The sequence below is a fragment of the Amblyomma maculatum genome, chromosome 5 (genome assembly GCF_055883805.1).
Source record: "Amblyomma maculatum isolate TAMU_Amacu chromosome 5, ASM5588380v1, whole genome shotgun sequence".
NCBI classification, from domain to species: Eukaryota; Metazoa; Arthropoda; class Arachnida; order Ixodida; family Ixodidae; genus Amblyomma; species Amblyomma maculatum.
The window spans coordinates 144,746,278-144,761,471 of NC_139348.1; the positions used below are offsets into that span (position 1 = coordinate 144,746,278).

A 15,194-nucleotide genomic window follows, 5' to 3' on the forward strand; every position below is an offset into this window, starting at 1 on the left:
ATTTGTGATGAATGAAAATTTAATTAATTGCAAGCGCTGAAATGGGGGTAGAATGAAGTCTTTGCCAGATTTACACCCCATGTTTAAGTGGAGGTTTGGAACTTTTGCTGCTTCACAAACACTGCTTTGAGGCCTGCCGGATAAACCAGAAATGTTTAAAGAAACATGTGGCTTATTCCAAATAAGTATCTGTATACATCGCAGTATAAACAACCAATTCAATCTTAGTTTCAATTTCTTCGCAGCCCCGGCGTGGTGGTGCAGCGGTTAAGGTGGCCGACTACTAGTTGGGCCCAAGGATGCAGGATCGAATCCCGGTCGCGGTGGACGCTTTTCGATGGAGGCGAAAAGCTAGGCGCCCGTGTCCTGCGCAATGCCAGTGCACGCCAAAAGAGCCCCAGGTGGTCGAAATTTCCGAAGACATCCACTCCAGCGTCTCTCATAACCCGACTTGCTTTGGGTTATTCAACTCTCTAAACCAACCCAGCAATTTAGTCACAAAAAAAAGAAGAAAAAACACCTTGAAATTCATTTGTCTAGCTCAAAACGAGAGGTTTATTTATTTTTTAATCTCGGAGCCCGCTTTTTCAAAAACGCTGAGCACATTGCAAAGCTTATAAAGGTTTCCTCAACTGAGTTGAAATATTCATGGGTTTTCCACAATTTAAAAGTTTTGATTAAACTTTGAATCTTCGGACAGCTTTTCTCGGCCTGCAGTCAGATTGCAATGATAAAAAAAAAATTAAATAGGACGCTGTGCGTTCGGACTTGCGAAATATGTGCGACTGCCTCGTCAGAACACTCCTCATTATGGTTTCCTTTTATAGGGCGACTCTAACTTGATAGTGCTCAAAGTTTTTATACCACCAGTTCAGTTCGCCCTTCTTCGGTTTTTACCTTTTTACCTGCTCTGGATACTTCAAGAGCCAATCTTGTCTACTACATATGTCTTATTTTCGTTTTGTGCCCTTGCTTGTTTGTTTTTTCCAGTGTGAAGTCAGCGAGCGAGACTACTGGCGAAATTTTTTCGCGTCTATAAATTCCCAACTACATTTTTTACGCTTCTTGTTTTCTTGATACCAGCCGGATTAAGTTCTTCCGCTGTTTCGGAAACAAAGCGAAAATTTTCAGTGGCAGAACTAACGTTGTATTAACAATAGATAAGGTTAGCTTAGTGTTCACCGTCTAGCTTTTCTTTTTTTATTATTATAGTTTAGAGAGTGTATAAGAACATACCATCGACTGATTCTGCTTCCACCTTGTTCAAATGAAGTTAGGTTGCCGACAATCAGCGTGCACGCTCTCTGGGTGTATTTTTTGTTCTTCCGGGTTCTAAGCCGCCATAGTGGCAACCGTTCACTTTCTTCCGCGTTTCTACGTAGTACTCCAGCATGTTTGCTACTACTTACTGATCGAAAGCTGCTGCCATGCGGAGTTTACGCTTATGACTGCAGGCAAGTTAAGGTTAGGTTACCGGCGATTATCGCTCACTTACATGGGCTTCGTCGTCCTCCTGATTTCTCCGACGAGTAGGTGCTTGCAAAAGCAAAAACTGAGACCTCCCACGTATAGATATAAAAGGAACTTTCTGCTTTTTTTTTTTCTTTTTTTTTTCGGTCACAAAACTATACATCTAGGTACTGCAGAAGCACTTTGTACCGCAAGCGATTTTCTATCAGTTTCAATCAGTCGAAGCCAGCATCATCCTAGCACTGTGCCAAAAATGTATTAGTACACGTTTATTCCAAGGCGAAAGGGAATTTTTGATTCACTGGCAGCGATTACCGCTCTAGGGTGGGCACGAGCGTATGCCCTGATTTATTCACCGCAGTCTTTCTCAAGAACAACTGAGAGCCCTATTCCGTTCCATGTTTTTTCTGCAGAATTTGAAAATCAATTTCTCTGACCAAAGTCTTTGATTTCCACCGTTATAATTTATGCCATATCCTTATGTCTTGAGCAGTTCGTACCTCTTTTTGTACCGTTAAACGCCAGGCCTGGCTGTTGAATGTATGCGCGTTATATGTACCTTGTATGCCGAATGAAAGTTTGGACCACTCTTTCGACAACCATCTAAAAACTATCGAAGAAATAAATCGATATCAAGATTGCGCGAGCACTAGAATTGATCTCAGCAATCTACATCCTCTCATTTTTGGGGCAAAAACACTTCTTTCTGTCATTTTATCTGCACTTTTCAATACGCTTACTTTATTTAATTTCATCATTTAATTGCTCCGTTATATCTTATTCGAGGGTAATTAGAGGGAGGAAACACAAGTGCTTTTATAACATAAATATGCATACGCAAAGTAAAGACATGAGACGATGTAACGGGAAAAAAAAAATCATTTGACAAAGAAGCGCCTAGAGCGCTAGCCTTGCCTCATAACACGAAAGTAAAGTCCCGCTTAATCGCGTAACCGCAGATTACATATGCTAAGGAAGTGCTTTCATTATATCACGTGCTGCTTTTGGCTCGGGGCACCCGGGTCTCTCTGAGACTGTATAGGCTTTGTTTTGCAAAGTGTATCTCCTATGTGTGTGGTGGGCGTCTGGTCCCTGGTGTCTGAGAGTCTGAAGACACAGAGAGCACCTTTTTTTTCCCCTTCGAAATGTATGAAAATGTGAGTAAGCGATAATTGTGCGGGGTGAAATATTTAGAAAACTTCGAACTGTAAAACTTAACCAAGAATATGCTTGTATAATAAATTGCTTCATACAGTAAAATTCAAAGTGTGCATGAAACTTAACATTCTTGATCATAGATTCCGTCCTAGGGAGAAGAAACTAGAGCTTTTACAGCAAACCCACACGTATAACGCATGCAGTGGCGCACAATTAAATCCTAGACAACAGGACTGGAGTACACTTTGCTGTAATGTTTAACATAGAAAATCGAGCAGAGGGATCTCTTTGTAAGTCGACATACCTTCTACGGGCTCCCTAATTCCTCGCGGAGCATACCTGCTCCCTTTAGCACCCCCCCCCCCCCCAAAAAAAAAAAAACAAGAGCAAATTATACCTGCTCGCATTCTTTACTGTTATGTGCTGACAACACGCGCGCGCCAAAAGGAAGGGCATTCTTCTACACGTAGAATAAATTTGCTTTTTGATGGCCAAACTTCAGGATGCCTTCTTTATGCGAACACATTCAATATGAGCGTAAAGAATGCATTGACTGTGAGCGACAGTTCATCCTTTATGTTCTACTGGCACTTGAGGCAATACTATAAGAAGCGGTTAGTCCCCTGTATCACGGGGATGCATTGTTTTTAAGAACATTTTAGTCGATTGTGTTCCTGGAACACTGAGAGGAAAACAGCGCCATTGGCAGCAATCGGTCCCTGATGTTTCAATTGCACTTGGAGCAATGTATCTCCATGATCATGAAGTTTTGAATTCCTACGCATTGCAACCGTTAGTACTGCATAAAAAAGGAGGGGAGAGCTTTCTAGGCTGCGAACAAAAAATTTGCACCAGAAATTCAAAACACAAAATGGGGAAATATTGCGTTAAAGCGCGTCGTGCCAAGCACATCATGCCATGTTCCGTGCCTTCGCCGACTAAGCGTACATCGTCACGAAACGGGAGAAAAAATAGACAACAGTTTTTCATTATTGAATGCCTGACTTGCAACTTTCAAAACGTCACACACGAGCATGCGCACATGAACACCCCCGAGCACGTCACACACGCACACACACAAACACGAGCAGGTACGGCAAAGCTTGCCTCTTTTCTGGCACGCGAAGGAATTCTTGGTGGGCGAATCGTTTCGCGCATCCATGCAATTTTCATAAAGTGCGCCGCTTCGCATCGCTTCTTGTTACGCGCATCCAGCCGTAGGATAAATAAAGGAGCCAAAAGCGAAAAAGAAGATCGCAATCGTATCCACATTGGCATTTCACTTTTTTTCCTTTCTGTACATTATTTCCTTTTCCTTCGATTATCATCTCTTCAGCGGCCTACGCATAGACTCGGTTTCACGCTGTCACAAACCCCGGCCTTTACGGTCAAAAGAGGCGCGGGATCACCTTCGCGGTTACCCGTCGTCCCTCTATGAGGTTTGAGAACACATTTAAAAGTTAGGCCGGTCAACCCGTGAAGTACGTGTGTTGGAGTGTGATTGAGGAATAAGTTCAAAAAGGTCACTTTCTTTTACAAACGTGAGCTTTTACAAATAACTAAATGTTTATAATTAGTAGCCCGAATTACACTGCATAATAATAAAGTACAATGAAAAAAACAAAACGCCAAGACAAGATATTGATAAAAGACGAGTATATTATTGACAAGTGGAAAACCCCGACAATGAACAAAAGGCTGCTATAAAAAAGAAGACTATAAAGATAACAAGCAAGTATTCTAGATATAATAAGTATGGGCAAGGATTACATGGAAAACACAGCGAAAAGGATATTACTAAGTCAGGTAAAGGTTAACAAAAGGGAAACTAATGTTCGATTGAACAACAATCTGTGGCGAAATTGACTTATCACGGCTTTCTTGTTTGTTGAGGCGTCGAAGGCTGGGTTGTTCGGTAGCGGCGGCTGTACAGGTGAGGAGAACGATGCGTCGATCTGGGGCCCGACGAAACACAATGCGCTTTTCCGGCGCGACCGCGAGAGTGGCTCGGAAGTCTGAATCTTCCCAGAGAGCACTGGCGCGGACGTGCTGCTGTATGCGCTTTTATGCTCTCGACTGTCTACGCAGCGCCCTCGTAAAGGACGTGCGGTCGCTGCCCAATCGGCGCGTTGAATCTTGCTCAGAGGAGCGGCGGGGTCCCGTGAGTTTCGCTCTATATCTGAGGTAGAAGGTCCCGCAATTTCCACTGTATAGATGAGGCAGCTTGTAACACACGCTTTCTGGCAATTTTCCCGCCAAACTATTTCCCAGAAGACAGAATCGATAGAGAAATATGGGGGATGGAAATCGGCTATATTGTTTTCAGAGGGTGTTAGAATTTTTAAACTTTTGAGCACATTTCCGCCCTCTATCATTTTCCGGTGTGTTCATGGCAGCTTTCGTTCGACCGTTCGCTCTTCACCAGCTGCCAGGACTGGCAAAGATAGCCACCACGCCACATACACGGCGCACGGAATAAAGCCGTTATCTGGCAGCATCTGCAAACCATTACACACATCTATTTGAACCATTATGCGTGGTACATCCTAATTCAAATGGACATATGTAATGGTTTGCAGCCTCCTCCACCATCCATCGCTACCCAAATTACGTCCAACGCACTGCCTTAACCTATGCCAACATGTAATGGATGCTCCTTCTCTATACGACTCCACCTCGTCGTGCCGCTTCATTCTGGCAGTCCCCTTTTGTTCCTACCCAATTGAGATTATTTCTGTCCATCTTAGGCCATGGCCGTGAGCAACGCAACCTGATAGACGGATCGGGCTTGTGGCACAGCCTGTAGGGCCCATAGTCCGACAGGGTCCTCCCGGACGACGCACACTTCTTATAGAACGAAATAAATGTTTTACACCATCATCACCATCGTATTCGTTATACCCCTTGCTCGTTCTTTATGTGTGTCGATAAAGATGTGTTTTTTTTTCGCGACTTGATCAATTGTATATGTGTGCTTCCTATTCGCGCTACGTTTTCTCCGCTTGTTTACCTTTCCTTTAATTCTTTCGATCAATAATTCTTTAATTGGTTGATTTGTTCACAACTTACACATCTAGCTAGTAAATTCATTCAATCCCTCATGCATCCATCCATTTATTGCTTTACACACTGGCTCATTCATTCCTTCCCTGTTAATTCGCTCAGTCGGTGATTCATTTTTCATAAAGAAACATATTTCTGTTTGTGTTCAAAGCAACAAGCACTCCTTCGCTCCTTTGGGAATACTGTTTGTCCATTACTTCACGAACACTCGTCATGCGTGGTTTCCAGTCGAAGCACAAGAAGATGCTTGAGGCCTTCAATTGTCATTGTCCTGCTGTATCGTTAACGCCATTTCATTTTTAAGGCATAAAAACAAACAGTACAAAAGCACGCATGCACGCACACGCATACACAAACATGCACGAGCCAGCGCGCGCACGAATAAATAAATAGGTTAAGAAGAACGGAGCTCACGAAAGCGTGGGAACCTATTACGAACGCCGGCGAAATGACATAGTCGCGTACGAGGGGCAATATAGGAGCGATACGGCGCTTTTCTATGCCCCATTATGTTCGGAGTGTGCTTAACTTTTCGCCGTTTCATCTGCCCGATATTTTGTTCTGTATATTTTTTTCTGACTGCTGTGCATAATCATCCACTCATCTCTCCCCCACCTCACACAAAAAAAGAAAAAAAACGAGACCCTATGGAGCGGTTTAAAATTAATGCAGTTAGTCAAACTTGTTTATACGGGTAGCAAAACAAAAAAGATCAGGGACGAAAATTACACCCGCAGGCTACGCCGCAATTTAATGTAACGGCATTGCAACGCAATATAGCGCAGAAGGATATCGTGTTATTGATAATGCAGCGCGATAAGAAAGACAAGAGAAAGAGATAGAGAAAATAACTCCATATCGCATCAAATATGGCAGCATGCACATGACCCCCGAAAATTGCATTCTCCAGACCGGCAACATATACGACTCTATCTCTGATCTATCTTTTTTTCCCTGTGCATTGCTCGGGGAACGTAGGGTGTATAGGATGCCGGCGCTATATGCAATACCCCGACCACCGATGGAGCCCAATGATCTCATCACGAAGCAGCGAGCCGAGCATAGATTATGCCGAAGCCAGTAAGGGGAATACGTGAGCACGGGGGTCCTATCTACTACGTGGTGGAAACACTGAATGCCGAACAGTACGGGGTGCCGAATTGATCTAGCTGCTCTCTGCCAATATGTTATTTTATTTTGTTTACGAAGTTTTCTTTGTGAAATCTATTTTAAGCCTCGTTGTGTTAGGTTTAATGCGTCATCGGGGTTTACGAATGGTCAGAAATGCAATTTACGCAGCATATGGTACGCTCTGCCCGACGGATGAAATCATTAATTAGACCGCAGTGTTGTGCGTCATGGTGATTTCGCCACATTAAGATGAAACGTGACTGCGTATTATCCAATGAAAATCAAATCAGTTTCGCCATAACGGAAGACGGTATACGACGTGCACCGCCAAACTACATTCCACACGAACGTGAGCCTACAACATCGCTTAACGGAATATAGGTGAAGTATACGAAAACAGATATAAGCAAGCATAATTAATTGTGCAGGTTGTCAATGGTTCCGCGGCCTATGGATTGTAGGGGCATTTTCTAATGATAAGAAATGCTTCGCATGTATATCTGATAAATAAAGATTTATTCGTTTCTCTTTTCAAAAATAAGGAGTAACATGAAGCAAGTCATGTATTATTTACCCTAAGAATGTGCCACCTTTTACGTTGCATTTTGAAATGCTTTCGATCCAAAATCAAAAAATATCAAGATCTAGCCGATTTTTGTATGGCAAACACTCACTAGTACTTAAATCCTTTACCGTCTACCATAGGTGTCATCGTTGCGTTTGAAGATGTGGCACCACACTTAAACTAAACAATTGCCGCAAAAGGCCTTTACGTATCGAGTTCCAAAGTGACAGTAGATGCCAGGTTAAACCCATGTACTTCCTATATCAAACAAGACCTGCCCAGTCTTCTTGACCAATGGAATTTGAAGGATAGGTCCCTGCGCGATTGCCTAACGAATGGTCTACAGGGCTTAGCAAAGACGTACCGCGCATTTTCTAAAGCTCACCTAACGCAACTCCCTGTTTACCCGATGCAGCAGCACTCCGTCAACTTCGCGACCGAATCTTGGTGTATCTCTTTAAGCGGCGCGACGCGAGTCGGGCCAATTTATGCACGAAGCCCGCGATCTTCGCAGGGGATTCTGCAGACAGCGACCTGATTTGCAAGGCAATCTAACTGCGAAATTCCTTAGAGAGCCTAGCGCCAGTTGAGTACGAAGCTTTGTAGGTGTGGGGCGGTGTGGGGTACAGGTGCCAGTGATTGCTCATTCTTCCGACTAGCTTGCGTGCCAATTTCATCGCTTTACTGAGTCAATTTCAACGCGACACATTACTTTTTTTTTTCTTTTCGTTGCTTAATAGCGTGGCAGGTGAATCGTAGTATAGGGAGCTTGCATGAAGCGATGCATGCTGGGTAATCCGTTATGATGTCGTCGCTAGCAGCAGAAGGCGGGGAGCGCATCCAGGCTGAATTGAGCAAGTGCCTTTGCTTTCTCGCACTCATGCAGACATATTTTTGGAATCGTGAAGAACCCGCAGTCGTCCTGTTCGATGGCGCCAGCATCGTCTGCGCGCACTACGCGACCATGTAGACGAGGCTGGGGGCAGGGCCGGCTGCGTCGTCTGCTGCCAACGACAACATCATGGCGGATTGCCCAGCATGCATCGCTTCATGCAAGCTCCCTATACGGTCTGTTTCAAGAATTTTTTACACACGGCGTAAGCGAGATCGCCCTTTAATAACAATGTGATAAATGAATTATTGATCCCAATCAATCCACAAATCAGTTTCTTCTCTATATGTATGGCTTTATCTACGTTCTATTCACGTCATCTGTAAACTCTCTCTTCATGCCTTTCTATTTCATTCTAAACGTTTCAATAAGTGGTATATCCCAAAAAGCAGACGATGCGTAGTGACGTAAACAAGTGCCATATAGATTAATGACTACCGGAGGAAAGAGCCACGAAGCGTTTTCCATTTGTCAATTTCGCAGTTTCTCCACACCTGCTGCTATCCTTTCTCACCTGCTAAAAAAAAAAAAAAGAAAAAAAAAAACGTAGACGCGGCAAGGAATGGAAAACGGTGCAGATGCGTTAAATGCGAGGTTTCAACCCGAATCCCTTTTTATCCCCGAAATATAGTTATTCTTTGTTTCCCCTTGTTTCTCTTCCTTCACTTCCATACGAACATTTTCCGTGCTGCACGACAGGGATTCTAGAATTGCTATGGCGTACAACAAATGAGGCCGGCGGATAAAGAGACAAACGATGGTAAGCCACAAGACAATATCTGTCTCAAGCAGACGACATGGTTTCGACGAGTGGTAGACGCGCTTTCTCCGAGAGCAGACGACCGCGTAAACATCCTTTGCACCAGCCAAATGCGAAGCAGTCTACACACATACAAAATGCACAGGAACGAGCAGACAGACGACAAACAGCGCGCAATCCTGCGCTGAGGCACTGCGAGTTCCGCAATAATAATCTTCGTTTGGCATCAGAGAAATCGATGATCGTGGGCCCGAACCCTCCTCTTCCCTATTTCACAACTCTCCCCAACTTTACAGATTGCTTCCAGACCACGTGGCTATAGCAAAATAAACAAAGAAGAACGGGCGGAGCACGAAGGGGTAGAAGAGGTGGGAAGAGGGCGGGGACACATAGCTCGAGGCTCAAACACAGGGCCATAAAAATGTATTTCACCCCCCATCCTCTCTACCCCTTCTTCCCAGAAACGCACACACATGCACGCTCCCTCGCCCCTTACTTCTTCCTGCACTTCCCCACCGGCGAGGCTTTTCCCTGCCTGGGCCAGAACCGAGCCCTTAGAACGAGATCGATGGTCCGGCCGTGTCGCGGACTGCACTGTGCTGGTTCTTCCGGCTGCAACGGGATGGCACCCGCACTAGCACCGAGTGCTCTCCTCCGGCTAGCGCGAAATGACCACCCGAGAGAGCTAGCTGTTGCATCTTCGTTTGTAACCTGGGCAACGATAAACGCACTCCCTCCCGCGCCACGAATTGTGCACTGTTATACGAAGGCTTCGTCCTCAATGTTTGCGCCTAAACCTTTACCTCGTGGAACTTAATTAAATGTGAAAATACATTCCGGAGGCTTAAGGTTCGCATGCTGAGAGCTATGGAACGAAAAATGGTAGGGGTAACATTAAGAGAGAGGAAGCGTGCACAGTGGGTCAGAGAAATAACTCAAGTTACCGACATTCTAGTGGAAATTAAGAAGAAGATATGGGCATGGGCGGGACATGTAGTGCGAAGAGAGGATAACCGATGGTCACTTAGGATAACAAACTGGATTCCAAGGGAAGGAAAGCGCAGCAGGGGGCGGCAGAAAGTTAGGTGGGCGGATGAGATTAAGAAGTTCGCAGGGGTCAAGTGGATGCAGCTAGCACAGATCCGGGTTAATTGGAGAAATATGGGAGAGGCCTTCGCCCTGCAGTGGGTATAGTCAGGCTGATGATGAGGATGATGATGATGATGATAAATGACACATTTACGATGACACTGCGGAGCTTATCTGGGACAAGGCACGGGTGAGAGGCCGCCTTGATAAAAGTGAACACCACCGATGTCTTTAAAGGCGTGTACTCTGTTTACGTCGAGTCGACACGTAAACTGTACAGCACCAGCCGCTCAATTAGGAAGGTAAGTTGTGCATGTTCTCCTGGCAAGGCTGAAAGGATTTATACACGAATCAGAGGGAGGAGTTCTAAGCGAAAGAAGATAAAGTCGTTGCAATTGCTCTTTAGCAGCGATTCTTCCCAGCTTTTGCCGTGTGTATCCGTTTGTTTATTATTTAGTCGCCAACATGAATCTCGCCCGCGGCGAAATTGAGAACCCATTTTAGTAATCCCTCCGCCGCCCGCCTGGGTAAGGCATCGCTCATTCCATTCGCATATAGAGAGCGGGAGGAGAGTATAGTCTGAGAAGGGAGCTTTGAGCAGACGAGGAACTCGGCGGGAAGTGCAACGGTGCAAGCTGCGAGAAGCCGTCATTAGGGGCGGTTTCGGGAGCGCGCGTGCCAGTTTATTCCGTAATTGAGCGAGCCACCTTCCCCAAGGAGGGTCTTATGCTAATCGACTGACAAGAAAATCCATCTTTCCAGTGTCCAGTTTAAAAGCGGACAGCACGAGCACTTTTTGCTTTAACCGTCCCGAGGTCAATCTTCCAAACGCACCCGACCGTTAGCAGAACGTTCTTCTGAAATATGGGTGCCGTTTTTAACGAACTGTTATTAACTACCGGTAAGAGCGACTACATTGCTCCGAAGGATCCGAAGTGTAATCACACTATTGTTTTTTCTTGTAAAGAAAATACGTTTAATTGCAATCATCACCAATTCCGTCCAGGACTTCAACAAAGTACACTTTATGCTTTAAGTACGACATGATCAGTTTGCCAGGTGAATGGCCTGTACGAAAATTCGTAAGTGGAGATTGAGAGAAAAACATAATATATCGCTCTAAACCTACGCGCTGTAGTCAGCACTGGTAGAAAAACGGCACCATACAAGAAAGACCGGAGTACTAGTAAACTTGTACAAAGGGCCGTAGACCTGAATTTTCCAGGCAATGTCTATAAAAACAGCGCCCATGGTATCTTTACCCAGGACATGTTATTTCTTTAACCGCTACTTACACTGTAAAACAAATTTGTTGAAAAACACAGAAATTTTCTGGCAGCTATCCTATGTTTTCTGTTTTTAATGCTTCAGTAATTTTAGTAGTTTTTTTCTGTGCGCAACTGATAGAAAATGTTTGTAAATTCACAAAAAAAATCTGTCATACGGCGTTTTCTGTTTTTTTTTATGCTTTTTTATGTCGCAGTTAAAATAATTATGCAAATGTATCTTTTCTTAGTCCTCTTTCATTTCACATGTTCTTCAGCCTGTAACAACAAAAAAATTTTGTTAAGCGCCAACTTCTTCAATGAACACAATTTTTAAGGCGAAGGCTGACTCCATCTCACGAATATCTCTCGGCACTGGTAATACTCGATGACACCCATAAAGATAAGCGTGCAGCAGCCGTTTTCTAGCCACTGAAAAGCAGCAAATGGAAAAATGCATATGAGATACCAATGTAGCAGGGAGCCAACCAACAACGGACCTCAATGTAGCATCACTACTTATCTTCTTTCAAATCGAATTTGTTACGCAACCAATCGTTGGACAGTGCCTTCGGGTTTGTCATACGATTTCGCTTTGTATTCAGAAGTTTCCTACTATTCAAGTAAAGATCAGTTTACGGTAGAAGATAGAAGATAGAACAGACGACAAAAACATATCGAATTGTTTGCCCTCCAATCAAAGTTCTGGCTGAAAAGCAGAAAATTACTGTTTTTTCATGAACGTGTTTCGATCAGTGAAGTAGAACAGATATTTTCTGTACGGGGACAGAACTTTCCTTAAAAAATACCTGTAAATTCACATACATTTTCTACAATGTATGAACTAACTTCCCTAACAGACATGCCTACGCGAAGCGTGAATGGTAAAAAAGTCATGTCCCTGCATTCCAACCGCTGAAAGAACATGCGCATATTAAAAGACCTGGTTACTGCTTCTCCAAGGCTGCAGTATGCTGATAAATAAAAAAAAACTGATGACAATTTCACACATAGTAAGTTTATACAATAAACACATTCGCTGCTGTTGCACAATATTTCACTAAACAAAAGTAATGTAGTCTAAGGCACACTCAGTCGCTAGGCAGTAGGAACGCCTAAGAAAGACACCTCGAAAGCATGACATTGTCTAAATAGCAAACACATTTTGCAGTTGCTTTTTCTTGTACTTTCCTAAAAGCTCCTTCATAAGGTGTTTTAATTATTTCGTCAAATTCATAGCATAGAAATATATTACGGGGCTCGGGAGAAGCTCTTGTGTCAAATTCACAGTGAGCAAGCATAACTACTACCTGAATTTCTTCAATAACAACATCTCAGTAAAAATGCTGACATCAATAGATCAGCAGGTCGATGGTGGCACTCGGCTCTTTCTGGCGCATGGTAATCAATTAATGCACCGGCAGTGACGTTTGGTGCAGCAGGCGTAGACACAGTGATTCACATGCTTTTAAAGGTTGAAATTAGCAAGGAAATAATTAGAGTTGGTTATACCAGAAACTTTTTTTCCTCTGATCGATATTTGAACTATATTTAGTTAGGTGCTGGTGGAGCCCGACGGTGACGAACGAAACGCTCACGCGGGAAAGACAGCGCGTCAAGGGCACACGCAGCTCGCACGGTACGAAACTCTGAGATTTCCTTTTGTTTAGGTCACTATCTGTTTCCACCTTTCGCGCCCTTTCATGGTTGATCTCTTTTATTTTTCTTTCTTTCCTTTCCCATACGAAGTAGACGCAGCCGTGAGTCAGACTAGCGTCCGAATCGGAGCCTAAAGCCTCACCCAAGCTAGCGAGGCAGCCATACCGCTATAGCCATCTCCTCTTCCACTGCCAAACTCATGCTTAGCGATTCTAAGCCCGCCATTCAAAATTTCGCAAGAGGGAAAATACACCCAGTCGCCCATCAAATCTTAACCTCTGGCTGCACAGCTCCCCGACCCATTCACATCGTTTGGGTACCAGGCCATGCAGGCAACCCCGGTAACGAGACAGCCCACTCAACTGCTCTAGCGCACGTCAACCGAGCGGGGCGTATACCGAAGACTGGGGAAGCACGCTGGACAGACTTCTCATCTATTCTGATATAACACTTCACTACCGAGAACAACTACTCTTATATGCTCCACCACATACCTCTCTCTCAAAACCCCATCAAATAATCTGGCGACAGCTACAAGCCAAAACCTTTCCCTCCCCAGCTTGGTTGGCCTTGGCACACCCGGGCCGGTAAGACTCCACGTGCTCTCTATGTGGCGCACCTAGAGCCACTTTCAATCAAATAATGTTTTTATGCGACAATTTCAAGCCACCGCCCCAATAGGGCATCACGGACCAAGACGGTTGGTAGGTCACAGACCCAGCAGCGCAAAAGATGCTGGTTGACTGAGCTGAAGCAGCCGCTGCCAGGCACGACCTTACAGACACCAGCTAGGATTAGGGACCACTTCAATCCTTGTAATACACCCTGGTTCCCACAATAAATGTTTTACCACCATGACGGCTTTGTTTTAATGAGTTCTAAAATACCCGCACTGTCCCGTTGAAACTAGTCTACGTACTACGTACGCGCACCATGTTGCGTGCTACTACACAACACGCGAAATGTCAAATGACAGACGATAGACGATGGGCTTGTCAAGCGTGCGACACCTTTTCTGTCTCATCCACACAACACACTTAGTAATCTTGAGTCCTCTCCTTTGCAATTTTTGTTTCGGCATTAACGAGCCTAAAAACTCAGTTCAATATCCATCATTTTCAAAGCGCTCTTCTACTCCGCGCTTGAATGAGGCAGCAGACGACGTGGCGGGCGCGTAGCAGACGGACAGCCGTGTTGGTGCAGCTGACAGCTCGCCGGCGAAAGCGCTAAGCTGAAGTGAGCGTCAAGGAAGAGGAGAGAGAGGCAAACGTGGTATGGCTCCTTACCGGGCGCTGTCAAGAGCAGCAGAATCCAAGAAGAGCCTGTGGCCCTCGTGCTGCTGGCTGGCAGGATCGGCCATCGTTCGAAAAACCGCTCGCACCGCCAAAGATTACTACGTGTCTATGTCGCGGATCACCAGGCAGCACCACCATTCGTCGTCCTTCCTACTCTACCTTGGCGCCGAACGTTTCGAGCGCTCCAGGCTCCGGCGCACGCCGCGTTGCTCCGCTAGCCGAGCCTCTTGCGCTATCCGCCAGGCGACGCCACTGGCTTCCGACGCTGCCGACGCGCTAGGAGGAGGCGTCGTCTGCTCGCATCTGCTCGGGACTCCTGGAGACGATAATGTCTGAAGAGGCGCTGCTCACGGCTGTACAGAGCACTGCTTGTTGCAGTACTGATTTTGGGTCTGTCACCTACAGATAGAAGCCTGCAGTTAACGAAGATTTATGCGGAACATTAGGCTTGTTATCGAAGGGACGGTGCCGGCACAGGGCACTCAATCGATCGTTTGTTTCTCTCTGAATTGTAAGCACAGTGTCGAAGAGAGAGCGAAAGTGGCTCGTCTGTAACCTATGTCGCAGACGACGGCGGCAGCGGCTGCTGACCTGTTTTCTCTAGGCGCAATCGGCTCAAGGTCGCGACGTTCCTTCTCTCAAGGCTTATCGAACCCCTTTGTGCTTGCGTTCTTCGGTTAATGGCCTGCTGAGTTACGTCCTGATGACAGCATGTCATTGCTAATTGCACGCTGAAAGCTTTTCATAATGGGATCGCAGAAAACTTCCCTCGAACGGAAGACAAAATAAAACATCTAAAGCAACTAGCTTAGTCTCCCACCTGCGGTTTTCTCATTTGTAGCGGTTC

The 15,194-nt window shown here is 45.2% G+C and overlaps 1 long non-coding RNA gene across 1 annotated transcript in view; it reads right to left on the minus strand.

The window, feature by feature from the left end:
- Positions 1-14,626, minus strand: part of LOC146189848 (uncharacterized) — a 63,181-nt gene extending 48,555 nt beyond the window's left edge. The window contains exon 1 of the long non-coding RNA XR_014707315.1: positions 14,339-14,626. This is a non-coding gene — a long non-coding RNA (uncharacterized LOC146189848). The remainder of the gene's footprint in view (positions 1-14,338) is intronic.
- Between the last annotated feature and the right edge of the window lie 568 nt (positions 14,627-15,194).